This window comes from Maylandia zebra, linkage group LG20, assembly GCF_041146795.1.
Source record: "Maylandia zebra isolate NMK-2024a linkage group LG20, Mzebra_GT3a, whole genome shotgun sequence".
Lineage (NCBI taxonomy): Eukaryota > Metazoa > Chordata > Actinopteri > Cichliformes > Cichlidae > Maylandia > Maylandia zebra.
Window position 1 is genome coordinate 1,676,605 of NC_135186.1, and position 17,808 is coordinate 1,694,412.

Sequence of the window (17,808 nt, forward strand, 5' to 3'; positions counted from 1 at the left end):
CTGAGCTTCATCTGCAGTGTCCAGTATCACCAGCATAGATTGGTGCTCAGTCTGAATGACACAGAGGGGAAAATCTAACCACAGTACTAATAGTTAGCTCATACATTGTCACTAAAGGTCATTAATTTGGCCAAAAATGCTGTCATGACACTGATAATTACACGTCTTATGTTATTACAGTTGCATCACCGTCTACTTGACCCTCTGGGTCGTGAGCCAGCTTCCATAGGTTACATGCAGATTTCAGTCTTTCTTGTACCAACAAGAACTAAGTTACACAAGTCATGAACTGTTTGAATGTTAAATGAAATTACACTTTGTAATGTTGCATGAAGAAGCAAACTGTAAGATGTAAACTCATACAGAACAGTGCCGATAGTAGATTAATCAGTGCTAGCACATCACCGTTATACAGTTTTATAGTCTGTGTTAACCACCAGCTGGACCGTGCTTCAAACATAACAGTGAAATATCATCAGATGAAGGTAAATCTGCTGGTGCGATATGAGCAGACATGCTGTTATTCACTTGGATTCATTTGGGGCGATGTTAGTGTCCACCTGGTGAATGTAAATGCAGTGGCTGTTGCTTCTCGCTCTCTAGCAGCTCGTGAGGGAAACATCTGGTTGTGATAATAATTTTATGACGTTGTGAGATTTTGTTCAGTCGTAATTCACAGCGATGTGCCCATAAAAATCAAAATATGACAGCAAAGATTTGAATTAAATGAAAAGGACACAGGTGATTGGCAGTGTAGCCGACGATTTTGCAGAAAAACAGAAAACACTGAAGAAAAACGAGAAAAAAAAGACAAAACATGTTTTAAAAACAAGAAGAAGCACTCTTTACGTTCGCCAAGGCAGCTCACTCTCTGACCAGTATCTACTTTTATGTGAACAGTATGGTATTTTGCATATGTGCAAAAGTTTATAGTACAGTAAAAGTAACGCATTCTGGGGTCAACTTGAAAGAAATGTAGATGTGAAATGTAGATCAAAGGTCAAATGTGCTGTGATATTTGGATCCAAACTATAATGTGTTTATGCAAGTTCGACCTTACTTGTAATAGTTCAAAAGTAACCTTATATTTAGAATCCTCATGTTCCATTTCCTGTATGTTCATATGATGTCAATACAAACAGTAAGAAACATAGTTTTAATAAATATGGGATTATTATCACTTTGACCTTCAGCTCAGTCTATTGACCTTACAGGAGACGTCAGAGGTCAAATGTGATGTAATTTTTTAAATCTTCAAATGATTCTATTTACATGTGGACATCACACACCACACTTGTAAGAATCATAGCTTCTAACTGTCAATTTTTGACCAATAAATCACTGAGCTGACCGTGAAGACCAGGGTGAATGTAAATTAAATTTGAACATGAGCCCGCTCTACACCCCTACACGGTTTTATCAGAATTCATTCAAAACCCTTTGAGCTCTATTTTGCTTGTAGAAATAATTATAATTATACCTCAGTTTTATATGTGATCATGGCCTTACTGTTAAAGTATTCAACAAGTTACTTTTGCAAATATACATATTTTTAATCATTTGTTCTGACAACTGTATTTATAACATACCTTTTACACTTAGTTCACTTTTCATTTCTCTTATTTCTAAAATGCACTGAATCCAGTCTGGAAGTACATTATGTTTGTGCTTTGTACATCACCAGTGCAGTATTGGTATATACTAAATCATAAAAATTGTACACACATAGTTTAATAAATAGCCTTTGGTTGGTTTATTTATATTCCAGTAATTTATTTATAGTTCTTATAGTTTTCTCCTGCAGCATAAACATTGGATTAGTGTTTGTTTTCTATGCATTTCCCCAAACCTGCATACAGCAGGTAATGTATGGGGCTATTAGGGAACAATTTTACTTCATGGTTCTTTTGTTGCTGTGATTCCACTATAGTCACCATCTGATTAAAAGCTATGAAAATCAGTAGCTATCTGTGTGCTAAGCAGATAGTGTTCATTGGGTTTTAAGCTGCCTACACAACAGAAAATTATGAAACCAAACATTAAAGTGGAAGAGAACATAGCCAAACACTGAGCTGAAATGTAATGCAGATTCTTTTACCACTTTTCAAATGCTCACATTATTCTCACGCTATAATTTTTCATACTTTGTTGCTATTAAAAAGAAAGCAATTAAAGATGATCTAATGTTTCCAGAGTCCTTGGCTCTGTCAAATAAATGCTGGGCAGTATAACTTTTCTCATATTTTGAAACTAAAAACTAAATCATGGAGCAGTGCAGTATCCTGTGTGTGTGACATACAAAATTATAGAAAGAATAAAGCGCCATCAACAAAGTTGTAGATGCACCAACAAAACAGATAAAAATGTAGGCGTGTAAGAGGTTTTTTAACCTGTAGAGCTTCTGATTATATCTTTTGTTTCTTTTTGTTTCTACTTGCATGTCTCTTTTATTAAAGCAATTTTAAGAGATTAGCTTGTGTGATATTGTTTAAACTGCCTCTTTTATCAATTTATCAAAGCTTAGATAATCCAGTATTGTGGTTATACAGTACCTTCACCCCAGGACACGACATTGAAAGTCAATGAAAATCTCTGTGAAGCCAAAAACTTGGCATTTCTCATCTTTTTCCCACGCGGGGCAGCACGGATCAGTGAACACAGAAAACAAGGGAACAAGTTTGAGGCTGCTGTGAACTACTGAGTCACCCAACATGTCCCTGGGGACGTTTACTCATGAGAGTGGAGCTCAGCTAGACGTCCTCGCTTCACCCTTTCGGCTCTATGGCTGCTGAAATGTGAGGACACACTGACACCCAGTGGTGTTAGAGACGTGCCGCAACAGACATGTATATCAGTGTGTTAGACGGAGCAGTGAGGCACACCGATGACAAAAGACAGACGGGAATTTCATCAGCTCTAGTTTGATGCGACTTTTTATGGTTTTGCTTGGCTGCCACTGATCTCATAAAACAACCACCTGACATGGTGATAGAAGAAAAAGTGAGCCCACATCTTGGTCTATGCTTATCAGAAATGCTGTGAGGGGAGGGGGGCAGCACATTACAACTTGAACTGTGGCTTGTGATAATAAACCAAATATTTTCGTTTTTCGCAATTCTGATCAGACAAAACCAGATTTGTGAAAATGACTCACTATGGAATTTAAACAAACATTGTTCACAGTGTTTGAGACCAAAAACCTGATCAGAGTAATCAGAATCAGAATCAGAATCAGAATCAGAATCAGAATCAGAATCAGAAAGGGGTTTATTGCCAAATGTTGAGCAGGTTTACAACATTAGGAAATTGCTGCGGTGCTTCAGTGCAAACATAGTGTCATAAATAGCACTTAAATAGACATGAAAAAATAAAAGTAGGGATAAGAATTAAAAGTGCTACGTAGAAAGATATATACATGATATATACATGAGTGCAGGTGGTGATCAGTGCCAAACATGGAATGATGCAGTGACACAGCGTAGGGTCATCAGAATCAGAATCAGAATATACACGTGACACATCAATAATAAAAGGAAATATTGGGTGCATATTTATGTAGACATTTATCAGACTCTCAGTGGAACAAAACACTTTATCATGAAATAACTTTATCATGCATCTATGATTTGATCCTTTTTTTTAAATCTATATGGCATCAACAGTGAATAGTGTATACAGGTCTGACCACCAGAGGGCCTTCAATTCCAACATTTAGATATTAAACTGAGCCCTTCTGTATGGATTTTTCTCTTCATGATTGCTTAACATTACACACACACACACACACACACACACACACACACACACACACACACACACACATATATATATATATATATATATATATACACACACACACACACACACACACACACACATATATATATATATATATATATATATATATATATATGTGTGTGTGTGTGTGTGTGTGTGTGTGTGTGTGTGTGTGGAGATTAGAATTACATTTAACTGCACTGACAACCTGTGAACCACCACTGCCTACTTTTCCTGTTCAGTTAAGCCTTCAGAAGATAACTTTAGGATTTTTAAACTGGGCCAGATTCGACAGAAAGGGATTGTATTTCTCTGTAAGATGACATTTTTAACCACCGATCTCGTCTGCCTCCTCCTACTCCTGCTTAGAGCTGACTTTTCTTCAAAATACTGCTATTAGTAGCAGTGAATGTGGGCTCGCTGGTTCTTTCCTCTCTAAAGTGTCTTTTATCTTGGCTCCCTCTGGTGTCTTTTCCTCAGTAAGCTGGAGTCAGTTGAGTAAAAGACACTGCTGGGAACCCAGAAAGAGTGGGTAAAAATTCCCCCTGCTGCCTCTCATATAAAATGCTCCCAAATTGCAACCAATGGTCTGCGCAGCTTATCATTAATCATTAGCAGATCTTGTCATCAGGGGGAAATGAGGAGGTCAGAGAGAAGAGGGGTGAGCAGGTGGAAGAGCGGGGGCTGAGATGGATGAATGAATTCAGTGTAGCCCCACTGGGGGCGTACACAAACAGACTAGATTGTTTCAGTGGTCGTGCTTTGCACAGTGATGTCCCTGCAGAACACATCTGTATGAATGGGATGTTGTGTGACTATCAGGCAATTTAAACCTGTGCGAACGTGAATCCAGGACGGACAAACTCCTTGTTGGGAGGGGTTAAAAAAGATTGCCACCCTCTTGTAAGGATTTACGGGGATGAGAGCAGCGCAACATAAAAACGAGGAATTGAGGAGACAATAGAAGTTTTATCCTATTTCACTTGATCTATCCAGCTGTGCTGCTCAAATATGTAAAGCCAAAGGGGCGCGTCCCTGCTTGTGTTTGTGTCAGACCCTCTAATCCAGCTTATATACACAGGGCCACAGTGTACCAGGGTGTTAAATCCAACGATGGGTTATGGGCACAATATCTTTTAATACTTTTCAATTCAAGTGGAAGAACATTCTGGAACAATAATACACGTATATATATATATATGCATCTGCAGAAAACTTTTCTCTTCAACCTCCAAATTGAGCCCTTTCTGTCTGATCCCATCCTGATAAGAACTAAAGCTGTTTATGAGATTTAGAGGAGGAAAGGGGGAGAATAAGGCTGTGAGAGAGAAAGACAAAAAAACAACTGAGAACTAGAGAGGATTAAAAAAGATTGAGAGAAGGAGCACGAGATATTCCTGTCCCTGAACCGGTAGTGCAAAACAACATAATCCCAGATTTTTATGGGCACTATTTTTGCTGGAAAGCTTTTGGATTATGAGTGGCTGTTGCTTTATATCGCCTGTATGTCATTGTGTAAACATGACCCCACGGCCTGCTGCTCAGATGAGGGAAGCTGAGAGACCGAATACAAGTGTAAACTAGGCAAATGACAGGAGAGGAGTTTTCCTAAGGTTTTTTTATTTATCAAGAATGAAGCTAAGACATCTCTCAGACATAATTTCTGTTTTCCACATTACTGATCCTCTGTAGTTTTAAAAGCAACCTTTCTTCAAATGTATGTGTGTTTGGGATTTCACAGGCACTGTGAGGGCCAGAATGGCTCATAAAGTTGTGACATAATCTCCACCTTGATCACTGAATATTTTAAAAAGTCATGGAAACGAGTCTCGTTGCACCATCTCTTGTTGCACTGCGAGAGCTTTCCAGCTGGTGTGCATATCATCACACATGTATGGGATAACTGACTCCCATCCACACATGGGTATCCGATAAATTAAAGGCTCATCACACTGAGTCACACCCTTTTTCTAGAGGAGCCAGGGTGCTTCCAAAAATGGTGTCGCCTAATTCCTAAACTCAAACATGTCATTGTTTTGTGTCATCCTTATCATGGTTGATAGAGGTAAGGCAGCAATTATCCACAGTTTTATGTTAGCAATCTATCAAAACATCAATCCAGAGACAATTAGGCACCTACAGAAAATTATTAAATAATTGCACAGTTCTCCTACAGGGATTTAGAGTGAGTTTGAACCAGTTGTTTACTCTGATGGCTCTAATAATATTGTTTTCAGACACATCAGTTAGGTATTCTCAACAAAAAAGGGGCTTAAAAGCCGCTGCAACCTACTTGCCCAGATATAAATGGAAGACACACAGATAACAACCAGGTGATAAAGATATCAAAGCATTTGCTGTAGCAACAGAAGGGCTTAGTATTATCGTTGGGAATTAGTTGAGGTCAAACAGAAAGCCAAAGGGTGAATACATTAGATTTACCAGGTAGTCAGAAACACAACTGCAATGTTACTGAACGTTTCTCAGTAGTGTATTTACTGTAATGAAAACACTTGTTGATTACTGGTTGACCAAATTAACTTAAAGGTACAGTAAATCATTTGGAGTTGGATTAATGGGAAAAAAATACTGTAGTCATAAATATACATTAATTTGTATGTAATTACATCTTCCATTAAACTGATGGATTCTCATAAACTTTGAATTAATCCATTAAAAATACATAGGATCAGGCGCCGGTTTGTGGACACTGTAACGGTGTCCCACCACCCTGCCACATACATACTACGCCAAAGGTGGAGGAGAGAACTTGTTCACATGTTGTGGAGGCAAAAATGTAACTTATTTATGCAGCTGCAGAATCAAGATAAAGTATGAGGAAACATGTTTTATGTTTGAGTCTCCTTCAACAATGAAGCAAAAACGTCAGGAAAGAGACAACCTCTGAATAAAACGTTATCCGGTTCTTCCTCGTGTCAAGTCTCGCAGACGTACGACCCTCCTGTGTCGGAATAGCGAACAAAATGCCAGCTAAACAATAACAACACTAGTTATTTGTAAGATAACGCTATGTTAAGCTCAATTTTTCCATCATGCTTTCCATCTGATAAACAGTTTGATGACATCCTCACTTCATATAAAAGTTTATCCAAGTCCAACAATATCTTCTAAGAAAGTTTCACTAACAGAGGCTGACAGCAGAAAAGTTCAACAACTCACCTCAGTATGCTGTCATCAAGCTAAAGTGAACTTCATTGACTCACTGATTCATATCGCACCTCTTTCATAAGGTTTTACAGCTCTCCCCCAAGTAAATTTAGGTTGTTCCAGATTAAGTCAGCAGTCAGATTTTCTGAATTCCCAGTTTGCATTTTTGGAATTTCAGAATTTTCAATTTCTTTTAATTAGGATCGACAACTCAGAAAGTGGGAGCAGCCCCACCAACCCTGACTAAACAATCCAAGATGACAGCAAACAGTTTATGAAACTGTCAAACTTTTTTTTTTTTTTTTTTATCCCTTATTTATCCAGGTAAAAATCTCATTTCCAAGAGAGACCTGGCATCATGGCAACAAAAGTCACATACCACATAGGTATATAACATTTAAAACAAATACAATATCCCATACAAACATGTGTAAAATATACAATAACAGATCAAATTAAGAGTACATTAAAAACAATCACACTGAGTAAAAGAGCTGTTCTCTCGTTCCTTTAAAACAGACTTAAACTCTCCCAAGGTAACCAATTCTGATCATTTCAGTTCCTTCTGCAGATTATTCCAGGAAGCAGGGGCAGCGTATATAAAAGCCCTTTTCCCCAATTCTGTTCTTATTTTTGGGACAATCAGTTGTATGATTTTGTTCGAGCGAAGGTTGTATTGGTTGTGGTTTTTACACATATAAACACATAAATAAGATGGAACCAGCCCAAGGAGAGATTTATAGATAAAGATCAACCAATGGGAGAGTCTGCGAATATGCAAAGATGGACATTTAGCAGCAGCATACAAAGAACAATGATGTACATGATTTCCATAGCCAGTAATAAAACGTAAAGCACAATGGTACACAGTATCCAAGCTCTTTAGGTAGTGGGCAGGTGCATTCATAAAAAGCAGGTCACCATAATCCAATAAAGGTAAAAAGGTTGCACGAATCAAATGTTTTCTCACTTGGAGGGAGAAACAGGATTGGTTTCTAAAAAAGTAACCTAGTTTTAGTTTGAACTTCGACACAAGCCTTTGAATGTGAGTCCTAAATGACAAATTCTGATCTATAATGAGCCCTAGATACTTGTAAGATGTGACCATTTCAATTTCAGATCCTTGAATTGTTTTAATCTTAGGAGACGTAGCTAACAACTCTTTGCCATTTGAGAATAACATGAACTTGGATTTCTCTGGATTTAACACCAACTTAAGTTGAGTTATGAGTTATGAAACTGTCAAACTTTTGATCTGTCCTGCCTCTGCTGTGTATTTGAGATTTACTAAATAAGCCTTAATGCAGAGCAATGACCAGGCATTGTCCTCTCGACTTGACTGTTTGAATGCTACAGAGCCGTAGAAATGTGGCGATAGATGTTCAAGTTTCTCACTGGGCACGGCGTAAACAGTGGACTGACAGACTGTCCAGACAGCAAAAGGCAACTGTCTGGTATCTGGATGAACTCAGATGAAGTGTGAGTCCTTTTGTTGTTTAAGCGATAAAAAACATGAAATAATGCAAAATATTTAATTGACACGTTAATTTTTTCTTATAGTGTGCATAAATTATTATGTTTATTTTTGGGTTTTTTACACAAACAGTAGAATGAACATGCTGGCCAGTCAAGGTACAGTCTAGAGTTCATGTTTAAGACATGATTGGCCGACAGAGACCGCTGAAGGATTATGGACTTGAATTGTGAGGGGTAAAAAAACTGAATTCAGCTGATTGTAATCTGCAATCTAGCAGTGAGATTTTACACACTGTAACTTTAAAAGTACAGTTATATCATGTTGTATTCATTATTGTTACTACTTACCTGATGGCATGTGGCCAAAAAATAAAATACCCGATTAAGGCAAAAGGAGATTGGTTAAAAATAAATGATTGCAAACTGCATGTTGGAAACAGAATGTGGACTAACGTCTTTTTTATGCTCATTCTTAGAAAACATCAAACTACTCCAGATCTGGCTCATCCGTCAAAGAGCCTTCTGTTTAAGGACACAGAAATGAATGCTGTTTTATTTCTGTAGAGGACAAACTGTCCCTGCATGCTACCAGCACCAGAACAGAAGAGAAAACAACATCAAGTGATGCCACAGCTCTCTTTATTCCCTCCCTAGAAATACAATGATCTGTTTGTTGTGCTTATCAAAGTCTGGAACATGGAAAGGTTACAGCATATGTATAAAACTGGATTTTATTATGGATTGTGGTTTCTTAGTCCTTTGACATCATCTAGTTGGAGATAATAGGAGTAGATAGCTAGCAGAAGGCAAACCAAACCAAATCAGCACTTTCACTGATTCCAGGCTACAACAGAAAGAGTCTATCCATGAAATCCATGTATGAAAAGCTGCATCAGTAATTGTAATAAATATAAGAGTGGCTGAATCTACAGGTAATGAACCAGATGCCATTTGTAGTGATGATACCATAGAAAGATTGTCCAAATGATTTTTTTCCATTGTTGTATCTTAAGTGCATTATTTTCTCATAATTCTTCTACTGGCCTTCAGAAAAAATAAAAGAGCTATTTTAGCAAGACGATTAATGAGTTTCCGAACTTCCTGTATTTCAGAGATAGATGCTTTCCAAGACTTGGTGGAGACCAAAACCTGAGCTAAAAGGAGAAGGTGTGTTCGATATACATTCGACAGGCAATGGAGATCAGGCTCAAAATTAATAATGTGTGTGTTACTAATGTTTTTATAGGAGCAAATATACAGGCACATATAAATTGAATGCTTTGAAGTGACGCAGTTATAAGGACACACTTGCTGTGTGTATATTTGTGTCATGGTTCAGGTTGAGTGTCAGGTTGTGGTGTATTTTTCCATCCTGTCCCTTGGGTCTAGGTTTCTCACTCTAGTCTCGCCTCACCTGCAGATCATCAGAGAGCAAACACCGACCGGTATTTAAGACCAGCTCAAGCTTCTACTCTTTGCCAGGTTGTCTTCTGCCTCATAGTGGTCAACTGGCTTCCATGTTGTTGCTTATGTTCTTTTCCCTCCTCATATTAATCCAGTTCTTACATATATCTCCAGCTATCTGTGCTCTTGGATCAGTACAGCTTTGTTCATTAAGATTCCTTTCCTGAGACGCCTGAGAAGAAACAGTTGTCCATTGTATCTGCCTTTGGGTCCAAACTTCATTACAGCCTTTTCAGCCCTTCAGAGCGTGTGCCTATTCAAAGCTTGGCTGTGCAGATTAGCCACTCTGTGTGTTGCAATCTAGCCCTGCACTTGGGTCTCCAGCAATAAACTACCATGCCTGCTCTTGATTTGCAAATTTATACATCAAAAAGTACACAATCTTCTCAATCTTCCCAAGTGCACAACCATTTTTCACTTGTGACTTTCAGTGTGATAAAGCTTCTCAGAGATCTGAGCGCCTCAAACAAAACCATCTGTTTAGTTTAGCTGAACATGTACTTTAGTTTAATATTTCCATTTTCTGACGCACTACATTCAGAGTAAAAGATTTAACCTTTCCCCTCAGAGTATTAGTTGCTAGTTACTTTTAATGTTGTGATTTTCTCGTGGAAATATGTGCAGAGAACAGGCAATATTTTGTAAATTTAATAGAGCTGAAAAAAAGATTTGATTAAAAAAACATCTAGACTTCATGGTTCCTGCATTTAAAATGTTGCAAAGCAGCTTCTTTGTCATTTCAATAATTCATTTTTTTTTCATTCTTTTCAATCCTTTGCTTTTGGATGTGAATAAACTTGTTAAAATCTCTCTAACCTTCAGTCAAGGTTTCAATTCCATGTAAATGCAAAATTCAGCCGTGATTCATATTCAGCCTCTATTAGGCTCTCGTTCACTGATAGCTGTCCATTTCTTTTTGTCTCCTGTACATTTTTGCCCGCTGCAGCAAGAAATGCAGTGGAAAGAGCACAGGCCAGCATCACAGGTGTCCTTTTCTGATGCAGCATCCTGCAGCTCTACAGGGAGGATCTCCAGGTGCTGCCATAACATCAGTGAAATGTTGTCATTCATCATGTCATGTTGATCTAAAGGCTGGGGTTCAGAAACTGCCTGAGGTCACATGCTAGCATTTACTGGCTTTCCCAGGAGAAAAGCACAATATGAGCAACAGCACTGTATGGCCTGAATGGTCAGCGAACGTGAGTTGAAAAAAATGCCTGATGGAAAAAGAGCCGTGTGGAGGAGAGCTGGAGGTGATAATAAAGTGCGAGCATCACACGGTGATTTCACATTAGTGGCTGTTTTTTTAATTAACCCCACTAACCCCACACCCTCTAAGGACAATTACTCTAATAAGTGGATTGCATATTCATAAAGACAAATGAATGGAATTAAAAAACATTCTTGTTTGTATTTATGGTGTTTTTAACTGTATTTATTACAGAAAGATGCTGTAGCCTATGACTAACAATGAGGTTATTCTTCTGCTCTTAGTGAAATAAGCTCATTCTGCTCACTCACATTGCACATCTACTGTAAATGACATTTTAAGTGAATGAAGCAGAGTGAAAGGGGATCAGAATAAGGTGTGTCTAGAATGTCTGTAATGTAATTTTAATGGAGCTAACTGTAGTGTAGTTACCGCTAATGAGCTAGACTTATCCAGCGTTCATGCTGCGATGTGAGGCCATCAATTAGGAATGAGGGCGGAGACTGGTCTTTCATGCTCTTCATAGCTTTGAAGGAATTAGTCTGTTTGAACATTTACACCTTTGAGTGAACGAGCGTAACAGACAAGAGGAGAAAGGGTTGAGTTAGTAAGATGCGCCCTGCTGCTCTCTGAGATAAAGGCTCCTCTGCTGAGGGCAGCTCTGTCTGTGATAAGTGATTTGCTGAAACTTTTTTACGCTACAATTCTTAGTTTTCTGAGATGTAAAAGCGCTGCTAGGGGTAAGAAAAAAACGGGTGGAAAAAAGATTCTTCAGCATTTTCAGTTTGAATGCACAGATTTCTGGATTACAGGAAGATTCCTGAAAGTCAGCATAACTCGATTTTTTTGTGCAGACAAAACGGCATATTTGGAGTGTCCAGAAATAATGCAAATATGCTCTATGGAGATTACGCTCATGTGGGACTGTGGAAAGTCATCTTTGGAGGAAAGGAAGAGTATGAGTGATGGACCTAAGGAGGGACAGCAAGAACACAGAAAAACAGCCATCAAAATAGATACCACAGCAAGTAAGAACAACTGCGACAGAGACACCTTCCAGCTGCTGTCTTTCATATGCTAATGCTGGCATGACTGCCTGCCAGTGCAACACAGAAGACAATTTTGTGTATGTGCATGAGTGTTTATTCCATATGAAGGATGCACTCAGCACTCAGTAGTGGTAGTAAGAGTCATTTGAATCTTGCACAGAAGTACAAACATAAAGCTTTAACCTTCATTTTACTGTAAAGAAGTGAACTTTATAGATGCATAAGATGTAATCCACTTTGTGATGACAGAATATATGTAACAGATGGTGTCAGCAGTCTGATCTGATTCTGTTAAACAGTCTTCCTTGACATAGATCGATGCACCGTAGTGTTTTTCTTTCACAAACTTTCACTGATGCCCTAAAACTGGTCAACTTAAATAAGCTACAGCCATGCATGGAGTAACCTGTTCCATCATTCCTTTGAACTTTCTTTTAGCCACATTTTATATTAACTAGCATCATATCAGATGCTTTTAACTTGACAGAGCCAACCATTAATTGCTTGTTTGTCCACTAAAGAGCGATAGTATCATTCACATTAGGAGTTGTGTTTGTATCATTGTGGAAAATGTCGTACTTTTATACTGGTCTTTACCAAATCCAGAGGAAACATCTGTAATGATCTGTAGGTGGACACAGAGGACAAAGGAAGAGAGTTTAAAATAAACAGACTTGAAACTACAAACAAATAAAACACAAATAAAAGCAGCAAAACAGGCAGTGCGCAGGAAGACTTACAGTAATAGACGAGTGTAATGACCCATGATACAAGTCGACGTGGCAGAGAGGGGGAAACAAACTAAAAACACTCAAAGGGAGGACAGCTACACACGGGTGGAGTAGCTAAAGTCAGGGCAAGAAACACACAGAGGCTGAAAAAAGATCTAAAGAAGAGCAAAGGTCAGAGCACACGCAGAAATGTCGATTAAAAAAATAAGATAACTCAGGTTGCTCTCATGATTTGGTTCCTTGGCAAATAAAAGCTTCACTTTGTTCACCAGACAGTTGCTCTTTTATCTGCAGTTTGGTGCTGAGCTGCAGTGAAAGGAAACCAAAGCTGCAGGCCGGTCAAAGCTGTTGGAAACAGGCAACCTATGGCTTCAGGAAATAATTCTCTGTAGGTTTATCGCATTAAATGACCATTTTTTAACTATACTTTTTTGAATTGTACACTGTTATGAATTATAAATACTCTAAAGATCCACTTCTTCTGCTGGACCCAATTAGCTGAAGGCTGCAAGCCACAGACATACGCAGGACGTTGAGAAGCAGAGAGACAAACAGCTTATGAACAATAAAATCGTCTTTAAAATCATCGTAAAAAAAATACATTTTCTTTACTGTGAGGTCTTACAAGTGATAAGTGCCAAACGGGACACTGCCGACTATAATTATTGCTCTGATGATTATGAGCAGTACAGAGCCATGTGGCAAACGCCTCATGTCTGCGAGGATTATCTGCTGGTCCTGCAGGATTTGTCTTCTTTTCAGCTGTTTCACTGAGCTGATAGAAGGAAAAGTATGACAAATGAATACGATTAGACTGTTTGGAGCTGCTCGATTATCATGTCCACGTGACTGTGTATGTGTGTGCTCGCATGTTTCATGCCTTGTACACTCACAACATGCAACTTCAAGGCTGTCATGTGATATGTAAAGGAAAGCGAGTATTCTGTGAACAACCACATGCTGAGTTTAACTATGCTGCCAGAATGCAGTACAGAAGACAAATCCCATGGTTGGGCTTTCCAGGTTCCCCGTGATTCACCCGTGTTACTTTAGCGAGTGTGATCAGGAGATATTTTATTTTGTATTCTCACAATCAGTTATCATTGATTAATCATTTACCATTGTTAAATCGGTTGACAGAATAATCTTTTAATTACATCTGTGTTACTTTGAGCAAATATTAATGCACACTGACTGTTCAGTGAGGTTCTGTATCATTCTTGGTATCAATAAAGTTGTTGCACTTTAGTGCAGTCACATCATACAGACCCACTAGTCCTGTTGGGCCCAGGCCTGCGTGTAGTTCTGCACGTACGCCGGCCTGTAACTACATGCACGCATTTATGTAACACACACGCACGTTCACCTACACACTTAGTAATAATAGGAGGGTCGTCTGAGGACAGTTTCTCTGATAGATTTCACTTTCACAAAATGCACAATGTAAGACACACTTGTTTTTCTCTTAAGAGTAGCAGTTGATGTCTATATAAGGGAAAACTTTGTGATAGGCGGGGAATTGTTATCATTTGAGATCATTTCTAGTAAAGATCCAACTGTGATGTCATAATGGTAATATAAGGAGACTGATGCTTCAGTTGACGAGAGGATTCGATTGCAAATTGTCTTTTCCCACACTTAGTGCACAAAGTGTGTAATAAAGATCACTATTTTTGACACCTACTTCGGCTTGGGCTTGCTTTCTTCTCTTCCCTAAATCGAACGAACCATAACACGAGCAAGAGAGAAGAAGAGAGAGGAACAAAGAGACAGAGGGAGAATGAGAATTAAGAAGCTAGCATACAAGGGGAGGATTAAAGAATGAGCGATAAAAACAAAAGTTAAAAAGAGGCGAGGAAATAAAAGGAGGGGAGAGGAGTGTTGAAGGTTCAGGAGGGTGACCAGAAAGGAGAGCAGATCAGTAATCTGAACTCTTTGTCAGCGTAACAGATTAGCTCACTGGGTGAAATGATATATGACTGGCAGCAGGCCTCCCCACGTGCACACGTGCACAATCACACCCCCACTATGGATCAATTACCCTGTCATCCATGTGTGCAGCCATACATCATCACCTCGATTACATCTCGCACACACTTGTATGCTCACTCCAATATAAAGTACACACCACCACCAGAACTTCAGTTGTACTTTGTCTCACTAAGTGTTTGTGCGAGTGTAGAGTTTTACTACCAGGTTTCTCCGCCGCCTGATTTCTGTGTCCTTAATACCTATTACTGTCTATCTGTTTCTCCTGCCACCAGAGGGGAAACTGCACACTTTGTGACACACACATACTGTACACATGCACAGTCACACTTTAGAGGGCCAGTGGGGACTACTTCCTCAAATGAACTGCACTGGTCAGAGTGACTGAGTCTGGACAAAGTCATTTGTTGTGAGTAAACTTCTTTGGGCAGTTCAGGTCATTTCGGGCAACGGAACACACATAAAGACGCACACAGACACACACTCGCTCAGGCAGAGAGGCCGGTCAATTTGGACGGTACAGTGTCGATCACCCCTTCGCTCCTTTTGGTGTAGTCTACTGGGAAATGCCCGTAGCTCAGCTAAAGTGAGTTCAATTTAATTTGAACCTCTCACTGTTGAGAGAGGGGCGCGTGTGCACACACAGATACAGACAGAAACATAGACACACGCAAAAAGGGACTGACTGATAAACACGCACACACACACATACACTAACATTATCACTCAGCTTAACTCAAATACCTCAAAACATTGAGACTGGACTGACTAACCAACACAAGCGCAAACACACTGACCTACACCACCAAACCATCGCACACACCAACCTGTAAATGCTCTTTTGCACAATATTATTACTAGATATATTATATATTATTATTTTTTTTTGCACTAACTTGTCTTGTAGCACCTTGGTTCCTGGAGGAACGTTGTTTCGCCTCACTGTGTATTTTTAAACTGTATATGGTTGAAGTGACAATAAAGTTGAACTTGAACTTGAACTTGAACTGAGACAATAATATTGTTTTGTCCTTCATGAAGTGACACAAACATTTTTGCTGATACATCTGATGTTGTCTGACTGCACGTGTGCATTGTGTGCATGTGTTTTGTGTCAGGACGCTGGCTGATGCTTCTTTCTGTTTCACTGCCAGCAATAAACCACTAATATCACATATCCAACATGTCTTGGCGCAGCCCATATGGCCCTTCTCCACATTACTGTACAGTATCATTTACATTTGTTGCCCGCACATTGGTGAGCGGTTCTTCCCAAACTAAACCGCTAGGGGGCGCTGCTCCGCTTCAGAGTTTTACACTCTAAAGGCAATCCTCTCCATCTTCCTGGCGGACAAGCAGGAGCGCAGTAACAGTCTGCGTGACTCCCCGGCCGCAACGCATCTCTGTCCCGCCACTGGGCTGCTTTCACACTACATGGTTTAAAGAGGAGAAAAAGAAGGAGACTGCTGCTGCAAAACAGAAGCCAGGTTTCCAAACTGGCTGTTTCTTCCTTCGTGACATGGCTTAATAACTAAGTTTCTGTGCAAAAGCGGAGGACAGGAGCGGAACTTTCAGGAGACCTTTCCTTGCACAGGAGTAGTAGCAGGAGCACCACCCCAGAAGGTCACATCTGCAACCGGCTCCTTTTTTGTGTGTGTCTGCTACCCGGCTTCGGAGGTGGATGGTATGGTATAACTTTTCCGCTCCAGTCGAACTGAGCGGCCGGTGTCACAGAGGAGCTGTTTTCCGCTAGTGGAGTGGGGATGCGAGTCTCTTCTCTGTCTCGGATAGCGGAGCGGCTATGAGGAGAGAGGTTCACCTGCTGGGCTAACAGAACAAGACCACACCGCACCAACAGGTATGGGTCACAGGGTAGCCTTTACACCTGGGCGGAGCTGCTCGGTGTCCCTCACGGTTTTAACGCGCCTTTAGTTAACAGCAGGAGAAGTGAGCGTGATAAAAAAAGACAAAAAACAAAAAAAGTCAATTACTAACCCACCTGACATGCACGGATGCAGCCGTGTCAGTCTACTGGTTAGCACGCCTTAGAAAACCATTTACGCACGAAATGGATTACACTTCATCCGCTCCATTTGTAAAGAAATAGAAAGGGATTGGATTTTAGGAAGGCATTAGAGTTGTGAAAATGATTTCTAGTGGCGCCACCCGTCAGCCTGGTCTGCTTTGGTGTCAGTTTTATTCACGCGGTTGTGATTTTATAGCAAAGACAAATGATTGCGGTTGTTTCAGATATTGCACAGCCTATAGAACCTCTCTCTCTCTCTCTCTCTCTCTCTCTCACACACACACACACACACACACGCACACGCACGCATACGTATGCGCACGCACGCACAAGGGCGCTCAGGTAAAGCTGTGCGTATGCGGGCATTGACGGATTCTGTGCGCTATTTTAGGCAGACCTGCCGTGTGGTGGTTGTCACTTCACGATGATTATTTTTTTGTGATTGATCCTATTAGCTGGATCCACATGTGCCAAATAATTGATAAATTAAAGTAAGAGGTGGCATTCTTAAAGAAAAAGAGCTGATAAGGAACCTTTATGCTTTCCTTATTCTCTATCCCCCATTATTCTCTATTACATGTCTCCTGGTTTAACAGTTGCACTCAGTGTGGAGTGTTTGTAGGCTTAACATGACTGAAATGCAGGCCACTGCTTTTGCATGTTAAACATTGAGAGGCTATGCAGGGGTGGGTGTCTTCTGCACCTGATGTGTGAATATGAAAACTTTACATTGACCATGGCAGCATAAATCATCAGTCTAACAGAGGAGAGGCTGTGAGTTAGGTGTTCCAGGCTCTACTTTTCTTTCCTTCACTGTTAAAAAGAAGAAGGTAGTGCCGGTTTCAAGCCTCTTCATGACCTAGACCTGGTTATAAAGTGTTGTGTGCACACAGGCTTGTTTAATTTAAACAAAGCTGG

The 17,808-nt window shown here is 39.8% G+C and overlaps 1 protein-coding gene across 1 annotated transcript in view; it reads left to right on the forward strand.

Moving 5' to 3' along the window:
* The first annotated feature begins 16,230 nt into the window (after positions 1–16,230).
* LOC101475964 (chemokine-like protein TAFA-2) overlaps positions 16,231–17,808 on the forward strand; it is a 97,025-nt gene continuing 95,447 nt past the window's right edge. The window contains exon 1 of the mRNA XM_004558819.5: positions 16,231–16,722. The gene's annotated coding sequence lies outside the window, so the exon portion shown is untranslated. The remainder of the gene's footprint in view (positions 16,723–17,808) is intronic.